Source organism: Lepus europaeus, chromosome 1, assembly GCF_033115175.1.
Source record: "Lepus europaeus isolate LE1 chromosome 1, mLepTim1.pri, whole genome shotgun sequence".
NCBI classification, from domain to species: Eukaryota; Metazoa; Chordata; class Mammalia; order Lagomorpha; family Leporidae; genus Lepus; species Lepus europaeus.
Genome location: NC_084827.1, coordinates 25,624,411 through 25,638,619, shown reverse-complemented (window position 1 = coordinate 25,638,619; position 14,209 = coordinate 25,624,411). Strand labels below are relative to the sequence as shown.

The following is a 14,209-nucleotide window of genomic DNA, read 5'->3' as shown; positions in this document are numbered from 1 at the left end:
CTTGCCTTTTTGAATGGTAATTCAAAGTTTATCAAAGTTATAGCTTTTGATAAACTCAACTATTGGCTCTCTTCATGCTGTGCCAGTCTCTGAGCAGCCAAGCACTGGTGGTAAAAATTACACACACTGTACAACATATTGAATTCCTTACATCCATGATCACAAATATCAACTGCTGCAGCATGCTGCCCTTACACCCCACTGTGATTCTCTGACCAAATTACTTTGTCTCCCCCCAGAATTTTAAAACCTTCTTTATTCTGTTTACGTCTCCCTCTCAAAGTTCTTTCTCACTCTTCACAGGTAGCTCTGCTTCCTACTTCACAGAGAAAAAAATAGCAGCCCACAGATGCAGGTACCACTGAGAAACTTCAGTATCTACTTGCATATGCCACCTTGCTTCTCCTTCTCTAACTACAAAACAGAGTCAATGTCTCTTCTTCAACTTACTGTTTTGGAACCCCATTCTCTCAGGTCTTCTCAGAAACCTTCCATCATGGATTACTGGAATTCTCACCAACATTTAATCATTTTCATTTTTGCAAAGAGAAAAAAAGAAGGCCTTCCTAACCCTTTTATCAATTAAACTACCACTCTGCCTTATCTCTGTTTACACAGGAAAATTCTGAACAGGGCTGTTTACATTCAGTGACTCCATTTCCTTAACTCCTACAACCTGCGTTCTGTCTCCTTGTTCCACCCTAAGCGCATTTCTTATGTCCATCAACAATTTCAGAATGATTAAACTCAAGAGGTCCTTATCAGTGCTGATTCTTTTGAAGTCTCAGAATCACCTAAAATAATAAACCACTCTTTCTTACGGAGCAATCTCTGCTGAGGGTTCTCTTCTGATTTTCCTTCTATGTTTTTGTTCTATCTCTCTTGCCAGTTCTCTTTCCTTAACACCAGAATTTCTTGAAACTCTGTCAGAATGTCTTGTCTCTTCCCACTCACACATCTCCTTGGAAAACTTCATATTTTCACAGGTTAAGTGAATATTAATATTAATTAATTGATATTAATACAGCAGACCACTGAACTTCTGTCTTCACACAGGACTCTTTCTTCTGGGCTTATATATCCAATCATCTGTTCAATATAATTTCAAAATTTCAACCCAAAACTGTTCCCCAAATGCTTTTTTCCTTCTCTCTTCAAACCCAGGATCACTTATCCAAGCTAATGGCATCACCATCACCATAATAACAAATATTTATGGTATGCTAAGTAGGTAATTAGCACTGAAAATGAAGTAGGTGTTTTAATTTACTCAATGATTATGACACAATGAGATGGATAGTGTTTTTATAACATTTTACAGATGAAAACCTGAAACACAGAGAGGTTAAGTACATTGCTACAGGTTACAGAGCCTGAAAATCATGGACTTCAAATTTGAGCCACAATGTCTTGATTCATTGCCCTTACTCTCTGCTCCTGTGCTGTATTGCTTGTTGTCCTTGAAAATATTCTCTTCCTTATCTCTCCAGATTCTGTCAATTTTATCTACTCAATATATCTGAATTCAGTTCCATCTCCACTGCTGTCGCCTTGGTCTAGGTCAATGTTATCTCTGACCCAATTATTGTAATAATATCTTATGAGTCTGCATCAATTCTTGTCTATTTCAGGCCTGCCTTACCCATGCTGCCTTTTAAAAATATTTAAATGTATTTAAGAAATATATGAAATTTGTGGCTGGCGCCGCGGCTCAATAGGCTAATCCTCCACCTGCGGCGCCGGCACACCAGGTTCTAGTCCCAGTCTGGGTGCTGGATTCTGTCCCGGTTGCCCCTCTTCCAGGCCAGCTCTCTGTTGTGGCCCAGGAGTGCAGTGGAGGATGGCCCAAGTGCTTGGGTCCTGCACCCCATGGGAGACCAGGAGAAGCACCTGGCTCCTGGCTTCGGATCAGTGTGGTGCGCCGGCTGCAGGGCACTGGCCGCAGCGGCCATTGGAGGGTAAACCAACGGCAAAGGAAGACCTTTCTCTTTCTGTCTCTCTCTCTCACTATCCACTCTGCCTATCAAAAAAAATATATAAATGAAATTTGTAATCTCTTATCTTTTTATGTTTGTATATTTTGATAATATATTTGGATTTTTTCTAAGGCTGTAGTATGAAGGATAGGTCCTAAATAGGCAAGAATTAGCATAAGGAGATCTGTAAAGAGGTTATTAGAGTAATCCAGATGATATTTTCTCTACTCATGCTGTGATGAACACTTAGATTGTTCCAATATCGAGAATAGTATGAATACTTCTGCAATGAAAACAGAGGTGCAGATAGCTTTTTTATGTGTTGATTTCATTTCTTTTTGCCATGAACGTTTTAAAGTACCCTTATAAGCCCACCAGATCAAATGGTAGTTCTATTTTAATGTTTTGAGGAACCTCCATGGTGTTTTCAGCAATGGCGCTTCCAAATGACATCCCCACTGACAATGTACAAGGCTTCCTTTTTTCTGGAGGATAAATGGAAGCATCGCACTGCTCTGCACAGATAAGCACGCTGTCTGTGGCACTGGCACTGTGAGATACCTTTGCAAAATCATGATAAGAAAGAAACGTCTACTCATAAAAAGTCATCATGGATGTGGGTATGGCATTTAGCATGGCAGGGTCAGGTGCTTTGGGTTGGAATTTGTCTTTTACTTTCTAATTAACTTAAAGGTCAGCCCCTAAAGGGTTTCTTTGCCCAAAAGAAGCAATTTTACAGATGTCTCCTTTAGCCTTATGCTTCTACATAGAAATAATGTTTATTTACCATATAATAAAATTTTCCAATGAAAACTTAAAAACAGTGTGTAAATAAAATATAAAAATAAGTTTCAAACTTCTGGTGAGTGATACAATATGACAACTGAAATTTAGGGCATAAATATTAAATATTTTACAGTGGGAAGGACTTCAAATACAAACCAGAAAGTGATGCATAATTTAGATATTATGAAATTTGAAAGAAGAATGAAAATTAAAATATCTATTATAAAATAGCACTTCAGAATGGTCATAAAAATTAAATTAAAGTATAAGTTTATTTTGGTGCAGATATGTTTTATATTCATGCTTATAAGAGGTCTTCAAAAAGTTTCTGGAAGGCGAGTATTAGGATAAAGCTATGCATGTCATTTGAAATGTTTTTATTTCAAAATAAATTTATTTTTTATTGACTTTTAGGAACTTTTTGAAGTTCTCTAATATGTGTATAATTTCTTATTTACATATTAATTTTAAAAAATACAAATAAAGAACAATATCAGCTTTCATATAAATGCTAAACTTCAAATGTGTGTGCATATATCAGTAATTATTAAGTATGTCTACTTAAATATACAAAATTATGTAATATTTAAATTAAAATGTTCATGTACATATATGTGCCTTGAAATAAGTAAGGCTAAAATGAAATGTCTTAAATACTAACAATGTTTTTTTTTCTTGGTGATGAGATTAGAGATATCTACTGCCTTCATGATAAATTTTTTATCTCCTGCAATCATAAAAAATTGTAACTGATAAATGAATCAACAAGTCTTAAATCAGACAGATTTTTAGAGATTAGATGTGGTATACTGATCTAATTTTTCAAAGAGCATTATTACATAACTTTTCACTGCAGAATGAAACAGGAATCCACTTATTTGAATTCCTTCATAGTAATTTCTCCCTATACCGTCTTGCCTTACAGACCAGTTTTACTTATGTAAAATTTAAAACCCACATATAAGACTACCTTTGATTATATTTCATACTACTTTTACTACTATTGTTCCTTGTCGTGTTTTCCTTCAATCCCAGTTCTGACTTACTTCATGCACATATATGACACGCAACACTCCGTGAGTATGCCTTTTACATCCTTTTCCAAGAAACCGGACAAATGTCTACTAGGAAATAACCAAACGCAGAATCCGATGATATCATCACACCCACACACCAGATCAGAAATCCTTTAGGCCCAGCTATAACTCGCTATTGCCACCTGGTGGCAGTGATTGCCGATTTCAGGGGCAAGTTACAGGTTTCCAGCCTCCAGGGCTAAAAATGCACACATGAATCAGCATTGGCAAAACCTGTGATCTTCATAGATCGTGAAAGATAATTCACTTGTGCGGCATAAAAACATCAGGGGCTCTGTTTATATTTAAGTAATTACGAAAGGACAATTGCAAAAGCATTGGTTTCCACAAACCATTTCAGCTTGTCCAAGAGAGCCGGTTGGACATTTTTCAGCTGGTGTTTGCATATTTATTTAACACCACTCATATGATGCCATATCTTGATTATTCAGTTGTAGGCATCACAGTTAATTTTCCAGCTTGTTAGATGACAGAATTTAGCTTTCTTTCACAGCTCCCTTCACTGAACATACTCATCCTTGTAATGTCTCCATCGTGTTCTGTGTTTTAGGACATTGTCGCCTGCACCGTGGCTCACTAGGCTAATCCTCCACCTTGCAGCGCCGGCACACCGGGTTCTAGTCCCGGTCGGGGCGCCGGATTCTGTCCTGGTTGCCTCTCTTCCAGGCCAGCTCTCTGCTGTGGCCCAGGAGTGCAGTGGAGGATGGCCCAAGTGCTTGGGTCCTGCACCCTATGGGAGACCAGGAGAAGCACCTGGCTCCTGGCTTCGGATCAGCGTGGTGCGCTGGCCACAGCACACCGGCTGCAGTGGCCATTGGAGGGTGAACTAATGGCAAAGGAAGACCTTTCTCTCAGTCTCTCTCTCACTGTCCACTCTGCCTGTCAAAAAAAAAAAAAAAAAAAAAAAAAAGGACATTGTCTAGAGCTATACTAACAGCTAAGTTAAATAATATATATTTTCCATATCCTCCCTCAGAGTTAAAAAATTCTATCTTCCCCCACCTGCTTGTTTTTTAAGTACATTCCATGGGGTCTATCCTAAATATCCCCTAGTTGTTTAAATCCTCTCTTAGAGCACTCAAGTAATAGGAGATTCGGTCAACATCAAATATCTTACCAGTTTTCTTGTCTTGGCAGCCTCTCTTTTTGAACTTTCTTATTTCTTTCTTTTCTTTTCTTTTCTTTTTTTTTTGACAGGCAGAGTTAGAGAGAGAGACAGAGAAAGGTCTTCCTTCCGTTGGTTCATCCCCTAAATGGCCACAAAGGCAGGCGCTGCGCTGATCTGAAGCCAGGAACGAGGTGCTTCCTCCTGGTCTCCCATGCAGGTGCAGGGCCCAAGCACTTGGGCCACAGAAGAGAGCTGGACTGGAAGCGGAGCAACTGGGACAGAACTGGCGCCCCAACCGGGACTAGAACCGGAGGATTAGCCAAGTGAGCTGCAGCGCTGGCCTTGGGAGCCTCTCTTGAAGGGCCTCCCTGCCTGTCCTAAGTCTAGTCATGTTTTTACCTCGAGCTGCGAAGAGGATCAAACCTAAGTCTACTCTCTCACTTCATGGACACCTTGGTTGAGTATTCATTCTACGGTGAAAATAAATGTTGCTCAAAACGTTGACGCATTTTCTCTGTTGTTTCCAAGCTTCTGATGCTGCTGTGAAGTGTTTAGCCATTGACAGAGCCCTTCTAAGGCATCAAGTTTTACATCTCCTTGTGAAGGACCCTTATGGGGGAGAGGGACAAGAAACTAGGCCTGGGCAGATATCAGGGGCTTCTTAAGAGGTTAGATGTTCCCCAGGGTCCAGCGGGCACGTTCTCTGGGAAGGAAAAGTCTATCCCCTTTAGAGAACCTCTAGGCATGCCCAGAGCAGAGCTGCCACTCCCCTTCGGAGAGTCTCAGTACTCTCCTCAGCATTCTCTTCAGCTGGTTCCCTCAGCACTCTCCTCAGCATTCTCTTCAGCTGGTTCCCTCAGCACTCTCCTCAGCATTCTCCTCAGCTGGTTCCCTCAGCACTCTCCTCAGCACTCTCCGGTATGCTAATTGTCCCTCCGAACCGGCCAATCCCATATGCTAATTTGTTGACTATATAACCTGTGTGAAACTGCCGCTCAGGGCTCCTCACCGCCTTAGGTGGGGGCCCGTTTGCGCAAACGTACAATAAATACCTCATGCTTTTTGCATCAACTGGTCTGGAGTCTGGATTTTTGGGCGTCCTCTCGAGCAAGTGGGCATCTCTACAACTGAGAGGTCCAACATTTTGGCGCCCAACGTGGGGCTCGAGGTCGCCCTCAGACCCATTCTCTGCAGGACCAGTTGGAGGTATAATTAAGTGTTATTCTGTTTGTTGTTCTTCGTCTTGAGTATTCTGACTGGATTCTGACTGGAGTATTCTGACTGGCCAGTATCTGACCTGACTCTGTGGGACCAGTGGGGGAGGCAGGCGTGCCCAGCAACCCCTGGTCCGTTCCCCGGAGGACGCTCCGGGTTATGAGGGGAAACCCTCGGTCCGTTCCCCCGGAAGACGCTCCCGGGGTGGTCTGGAGGTGGGTCGGAGACCAAGTCTCCCTCCTTCCCGGGGAGGGCTGGTCAGGCAGCCGCTCCCAAAACTAGCGCAAGCCATGTGGTTTGTCTTGCTTATTGTATATGTTTGTGCATTGGCTGTTCTTTTTGTTTGGGCTGAAATCCTTGCACACATGGGTCAACAAATAACCACCCCTTTAAGTCTCACTCTAGATCACTGGAAGGACGTTCAAGAACGCGCGCGCCACCTCTCAGTGGAGATTAAAAGGAAACAATGGGCAAAATTCTGTTCCTCAGAATGGCCAGCCTTCGAGGTCGGCTGGCCAAGGAACGGCACTTTTAACCTCGATATTATTTTACAGATTAAGGCGCGGGTCTTTCAGCCAGGATCCAATGGACACCCTGATCAGGTGCCCTACATTACTACGTGGGAGGATCTTTCACGTAATCCCCCTCCCTGGATAGAACCCTTCTCCTTCCCGACGGAGCCCATACGGACCCCATTACCCCCTCCTCCTATCCCGGTTGTGCCAACCTCCTCCCTATACCCTCTGAAGGAGATTCGAGATCCAAAACCTGACAAGCCACCGGTTCTTCCGGCTGATCAGGACTTTCTGCGCTTTGACTCTCCCCCACCCTATCTTCCCGGCCAGCCTGCTCCCCCGCAGGAACTCCCACAACAACCAGAGCGGGATGTGCAACCTTCTGCACCACCCCCTGATTCCACGAGGGCAGGGGAAGAAGTCTCAGCGCCTTCCCCGCCCTCCAGCCGCCTGCGCCTCCGTCGGGGGCAGGCAGGGGGCTCGGGAAGCGTCTGGACTTCGCAGGCTTTTCCTCTTCGCTCGGTGGCTGGCCAGATGCAGTACTGGCCATTTTCTGCTTCCGATCTTTACAATTGGAAAACCCATAACCCCTCTTTCTCTCAGGACCCCCAGGCTCTGACTGGGCTGGTCGAGTCAATTTTATTGACTCATCAGCCCACCTGGGATGATTGTCAGCAGCTTCTGCAGACCCTCCTCACTACTGAGGAAAAGCAGCGTGTCTACCTTGAGGCACGGAAAAACGTCCCTGGAGCAGATGGCCGACCGACCCTACTGCTAAACGAAATCGAGGAGGCGTTTCCCTCAACCCGTCCTGATTGGGACTACACCACCGTTGCTGGTAGGGAGCGACTTCGTCTTTACCACCAGATTCTCCTTGCGGGTCTCAGAGGGGCTGGAAAGCGCCCCACCAATTTGGCCAAGGTACGTGCAGTAGTACAGGGGGCTGAGGAAACGCCGGCAGGCTTCCTAGAAAGATTAATGGAAGCCTACCGTATGTATACCCCGTTTGACCCCCTGGCAGAGGACCGGCAGGGAGATGTAATCATGTCCTTTATAGGACAGTCAGCGCCGGACATCCGCAATAAATTGCAGCGGCTAGAGGGGCTTCAGGGGTATACTATACAAAATTTAATGAAGGAGGCAGAAAAGATTTACAACAAAAGGGAGACCCGAGAGGAGAAGGAGGAAAGGATCCGCAAGGAGCAGGAGGAAAGGGAAGACAAAAGAGACAAAAGACGTAATCGAGAGCTTAGTAGAATTTTGGCCACCGTAGTGCAGGATATAGAAAGGAGTAGACCAGGACAGAATAGGGACTTGGGAGACAAACGAAAGCCTCGGGTGGAAAGAGATCAATGTGCCTATTGTAAAGAAAGAGGACACTGGGTCAAAGACTGCCCGAAGAAAACACAGGGACCAAAGAGGAGACCAGTTCCAATCCTGTCCCTGGAAGAAGACGACTTGGTGAGTCAGGGCCAGGAACCCCCCCCCCTGAGCCCAGGATAACCCTTGAAGTGGGGGGCAGACCGGTAACCTTCCTGATTGACACGGGAGCCCAGCACTCGGTACTGACTTCAGAAAAAGGGCCTTTAAGCTCCAAGACTTCCTGGGTGCAGGGGGCAACTGGAGGGAAGTTATATCGCTGGACAACCAATCGAGAGGTCCAGTTAAGTACAGGACTTGTGACACACTCGTTCTTACTAGTGCCAGACTGCCCCTACCCCCTCCTGGGCAGGGACCTACTCTCGAAGGTAGGAGCCCAAATTCACTTCCATGAGAAAGGAGCTACCATCACAGACTCAGGAGGGCGGCCCCTCCAGGTATTAACACTACGCTTGGAGGACGAACACCGATTATTCGAGAGGCCCTCGTCCACCATGGCTCCCCTGGACCCCAAGTGGCTCACAGATTTTCCTCAGGCCTGGGCAGAGACTGCGGGAATAGGGCTGGCCGTCAACCGGCCTCCCTTGATCATAGATCTGAAGCCCACGGCCATTCCCGTGTCAGTTCGTCAATATCCGATGGGCAAGGAAGCTAAGGAAGGTATCCGGCCACATATCCAGAGACTGTTACACCTAGGCATTTAAAAACCTTGTCGTTCACCTTGGAACACCCCCCTACTACCAGTAAAGAAGCCTGGTACGGGTGACTACCGCCCGGTACAGGACTTGCGGGAGGTTAACAGGAGAACGGAGGATATGCATCCCACAGTGCCCAACCCCTACAATCTGCTAAGTACCTTGCCTCCGACCCACGTATGGTACACAGTGTTAGATCTAAAAGATGCATTCTTTTGTTTAAGACTGAGCCCTCAGAGCCAATCCATCTTTGCTTTTGAGTGGAAAGACCCAGAGACCGGGTTTTCAGGACAACTCACCTGGACAAGGTTGCCCCAAGGATTTAAAAACTCGCCTACCTTGTTTGACGAAGCTCTGCACCTAGATTTGGCCGACTTCCGAGTCAACCATCCGGACCTGGTCCTCCTGCAATATGTGGACGACCTCCTCCTTGCCGCTGAAACTGAGCAGAGCTGCCACTCTCCTCAGCATTCTCCTCAGCAATTCATTGCCCCGGGCACCAACGAGGAGACGACCCCGTAGCAAGGGGAAACAGGATGGCAGACGAGGCCGCTAAGGCGGCAGCCCTGAGCCAACAGGTGCTCCCGTTAAAGACAATTGAGCCCACCCAAGTATCGAGGGAACCACCTTTCCTCTATTCGGACCAAGACTTAGATACGATTTAGCGGCTCGGTGCAGAGTATGATGAACAAATAAGGGTTTGGAGGCTCGGAGAGAAAATAGTCTTGCCACACCAATTGGCTAAAGAAATAATTACCAGCCTCCATCAATGGACTCATTTGGGATACAAAAAGCTAAAAGCAGCCTTACAGGAAGATAGGCAGTCTTACTACATCCCCGGACTTGACTCTTTAGCCCAGCAGGTGACTGAATCCTGTGTTCCGTGTGCCAAGGTAAATGCCAGATACCTCAAGCTCCCGGAGGGAGCTAGGGTAAGAGGAGACCGACCAGGAATCAACTGGGAGGTCGATTTCACTGAGATAAGGCCGGGCAGTTATGGGAATAAGTATATTCTAGTTTTTGTAGACACCTTCTCCGGATGGACTGAGGCATTCCCCACAAAACGGGAAACCGCCCAGGTGGTCGTCAAGAAGATCATAGAGGAGATCTTCCCCTGGTTCGGCTTGCCTAAGGTAATCGGGTCCGACAATGGCCCAGCGTTTGTCTCCCAGGTAAGTCAGTTGGTGGCCAAAGCATTAGGCATAAATTGGAAATTGCACTGTGCCTATAGACCCCAAAGTTCAGGACAGGTAGAAAGAATGAATAGAATAATTAAAGAGACCTTGACCAAATTAGCGTTGGAGACTGGTGTTAAAGACTGGGTCCAACTCCTCCCTATGGTGTTGTTCCGGGTCCGAAACACGCCCTCTCATTGCGGGCTGACACCATACGAAATCCTTTATGGACGGCCCCCACCAGTAGCAGGCTTGCTTGACCTTGCCAGTGACTCCGTTGCCGATGCCTCTAAGTTACAGGCCCGGTTGAGAGCGCTCCAGATCATCCAGAACCAGGTCTGGAAACCTCTTGCAGCAGCCTACCAACCCAAGACGACAACCATTCCACATCCTTTCCAAATCGGTGATGCTGTGTATGTCCGAAGGCACCAATCTAAGACTCTAGAGCCCCGGTGGAAAGGCCCCTTCACTGTGCTGTTGACAACTCCCACCGCTCTCAAGGTCGACGGAATCGCTGCTTGGGTCCACGCCTCACACGTGAAGCGAGCACCACCTCCCCAGGGCCCCGAGGATCCGGATAGACCAGCCAAATGGAAGCTCCAGCGCACTCAGATCCCACTCAAGCTAAGACTTTCTAAAACTGTTTAATATTTATGATGTTCCTGGCCTTTCCCCATTGTTTTTCCAATCCCCATGCTCCGCAATTGTTAACGTGGAACCCAACCCAGTCCAGTAAGAACAGAGTTTCCTCCCTCCAGTGAGGCAGGTTCTCCCCAGGCCGGTTCAATAGATTTTAGGATTAAAATCTTTGCAAAAAGAAAAGGAGGGAATGAAGGACCCTTATGGGGGGAGAGGGACAGGAAACTAGGCCTGGGCAGATATCAGGGGCTTCTTAAGAGGTTAGATGTTCCTCAGGGTCCAGCGGGCACGTTCTCTGGGAAGGAAAAGTATCCCCTTTAGAGAACCTCTAGGCATGCCCAGAGCAGAGCTGCCACTCCCCTTCGGAGAGTCTCAGTACTCTCCTCAGCATTCTCTTCAGCTGGTTCCCTCAGCACTCTCCTCAGCATTCTCTTCAGCTGGTTCCCTCAGCACTCTCCTCAGCATTCTCCTCAGCTGGTTCCCTCAGCACTCTCCTCAGCACTCTCCGGTATGCTAATTGTCCCTCCGAACCGGCCAATCCCATATGCTAATTTGTTGACTATATAACCTGTGTGAAACTGCCGCTCAGGGCTCCTCACCGCCTTAGGTGGGGGCCCGTTTGCACAAACGTACAATAAATACCTCATGCTTTTTGCATCAACTGGTCTGGAGTCTGGATTTTTGGGCGTCCTCTCGAGCAAGTGGGCATCTCTACAACTGAGAGGTCCAACACTTGAAAGCTTTTAAAGCTTTTCTTTACTCACAGTATTCTGAAATCTCAGAGATTTCAAAATAGATGTGTCCCATGTAGATCTGTTTCATCCATTGTGCTGGTACCCAGTGGCCCTTTGAATCACAAAAAACATATTTTCTATTATGGAAATTTTCTTGAATTTTTATTCTTTTCCTGAAACTCTTATTATTTCTCTTATTCTTGTTTTTTCCTATTTTGTCTACTGAATTTTCCATTTCTAATATATTCTATATATTTATATTTATACCTTTTGTATTTGTTTTACATACTTTATATTTTATCTTGCTTCTCCTTTTCAGAATGCTATTAATATTTCATGAATGCGATGTCCCTCGTTACTCTCTGAATACATGAATGACATTTTCTTCTCTCCTGTTTTCATCTTCTTCCTCAGCCTGTTTCCTGCAAGTTGCTGTTTTCTTTTTCTTTGTGATTCTGTCTTTCATGCCCGAGCCTCTCTTTGGGTATCCAGGAGGTTCTGGCTGTTGACTCATAGATAAGGCAGTGAAAAGTACTTAGATGCATGCACAGGTATTCAAGGACTGCCTTTGAACTTTACTGTGCTACCACCTAACTGGACCATTTTTTGAGAAAATGCTGAAGTCAGTAGCTTTTCATCTCTTCTCTTGTACTGAATGCACCCCCCAGGAAAAATGTTCTGACCCTCTCTCTGCTGACACCTGGAGGACATAGAACTGGCTACTGTGGCCCAGGAGGTAAAGGAAATGTTTTCAACTTCCAGCACAGGAACTTTCAGTCAATGCCCCTGTTTTCTTTGACATCCTCCCCCAATCTGGAGCTCGGTCAGGATCTCCTTATTCCGTTTTGCCATATCTATGACCACGCTTCTGTTTGGTGGAGGAGGAACAGTCACATCCATATGGAGTTGGGAGAGAAAAGTGGGGATTTAGAATGGACATTTGGTCTAGTGGTTAAGATGCCCACGTCCTACATCTTAGTGCCTAGATTCAATTTCCAACTCCGGCTTCCTGCTAATACGCACTTTGAGAGACATCAGTGATGGCTCAGTTAATTCCTGGCACCCAAGTAGTAGATGCAAACTGAGATCCTGGCTTTATTCTCTGGCTATTTGGAGCATTTCAGGAGTGAACCAGATGGAAAATTCTCTCTCTGTCTCTCTCTCTTTCTCTCCATCTTGCCTCTCTGTCTCTGTCTCTCTTCATCTGTCTGCCTCTCAATTTTTTTTTTGAAAAAAAAAGGGAGAAATTTGGGCATTGAATTTCTTCCAAATACTTTTTCCTCACTCACTTCCTACATTTTGAAAAATTTTAAAGGTGTTGTAAATTACTTAACAGTTTTTCTCACTACTGATTTAGGATTCAGTTTCTATAGGATAACTGAGTCACTTCTTGACCCAACCCTTTACTTTCCATCTTCCAACACAATTTTATTCTAATCTTTTCTCTTGACATTTATAGAATTGTGATTATGACTTAAAAGTCTATTTGTTCAGGGCTGGCATTGAGGCACAATGGATTCAGCCATAACCTGCAACACCGGTATCCCATATGAGCACTTGTTCAAGTCCCAACTGCTCCACTTCCAATCCAGCTCTATGCTAAGGTGCATGAGGAGGCAGCAAAAGATGGCATATGAACTTGGTTCTCTGCCACCCATGTGGGAGACCTGGGTGTTGTTTCAGGCTCCTGGCTTTGGTCTGGCCCACTGCCAGCCACTCAGACTATTTGGGGAATGACACAGAAGATGGAAGACTTCTCTTTCCCTCTTTCTCTTATAACTCTGCCTTTCAAATAAATAAATAAATAAATAAATAGATTTTTAAAAGTCTATTTGTTCTTGTTTTATAGCGATCCAATATAGAGTGGAGGTAAATGAGCTGTTCAATATGCCAACTTAATGGAAGAGGCCATATTTATCATTCTTTTTTAGGAATTCAATGAATCTTTACTAATAATTAGCATACAGATTACCCTAGATGTTTTTATGGTCTATAGGTGGATGGTTGATATTGATAATAAGGAGAGGAGGGGAAAGTGGAAGCTCTGTAGAGTTAGAAGTATTGAGGCAGTGAGGCGTTACCTTCTTTGCTTGCATAGTAAAGAATTTTGTTACACATTGTAAACTGAAGTATCAGTGTATATAATAATAGTGTGATGATTAAGAAATATTTAAAATTTAGCAGTCAGGGCATGTGAACTCTTAATAAAATCTCTATCCTCTCAGGTTCTCCAGCTATCAGGGAACTGCAAATAAAAACCACATGAGGTTTTACCTCACTCCAGTTAGATTGGCTGTCATCCTAAAATCAAAAAATAACAAATGCTAATGAGTATAAGGAGAAAAAGGTACCCAAATACACTTTTGGTGGGAAAGTAAACTAGTACAACCTTGGAGATTCCTCAGAAATCTAAAAATATATCTACCACATGGCCCAGCTATCTCACTCCTGGAAATATACACAAAGGAAATGAAATCAGCATATGAAACCACATGTTTATAGCAGCTCAATTCACAATAGCTAAGATATGGAATAAACCTAGAATCCCATGAACTTATGACTGAATAAAGAAAATGTGGTATATATACACAATGGAACACTACTCAGCCAAAAAAAGGAAGTGAAATCCTGTCTTTTGCAATAAAATGGATGGAACTAGAGGCCATTACGTTTAATGCCAAAAGCTTGACCTAAAAAGACAAATATCAAATTTTTTTTCTGATTTGTGGTAGCTAATATATAGAGAACAAAAAGCAATTAATGTATACAAGTGAAATTGACATCTTGGGATTTGATTATTGCTTATAACCCTTGTCTATGCTCCTGTAGAATACTGGTTTTTCTACTTTATACTTGCTAAACTATTTATTTAGTGGAGGATTATGCCAG

The 14,209-nt window shown here is 44.4% G+C and overlaps 1 protein-coding gene across 1 annotated transcript in view; it reads right to left on the bottom strand.

The window, feature by feature from the left end:
• Positions 1-14,209, bottom strand: part of SLC13A1 (solute carrier family 13 member 1) — an 86,062-nt gene that overhangs the window by 38,105 nt on the left and 33,748 nt on the right. The window lies entirely within an intron of this gene.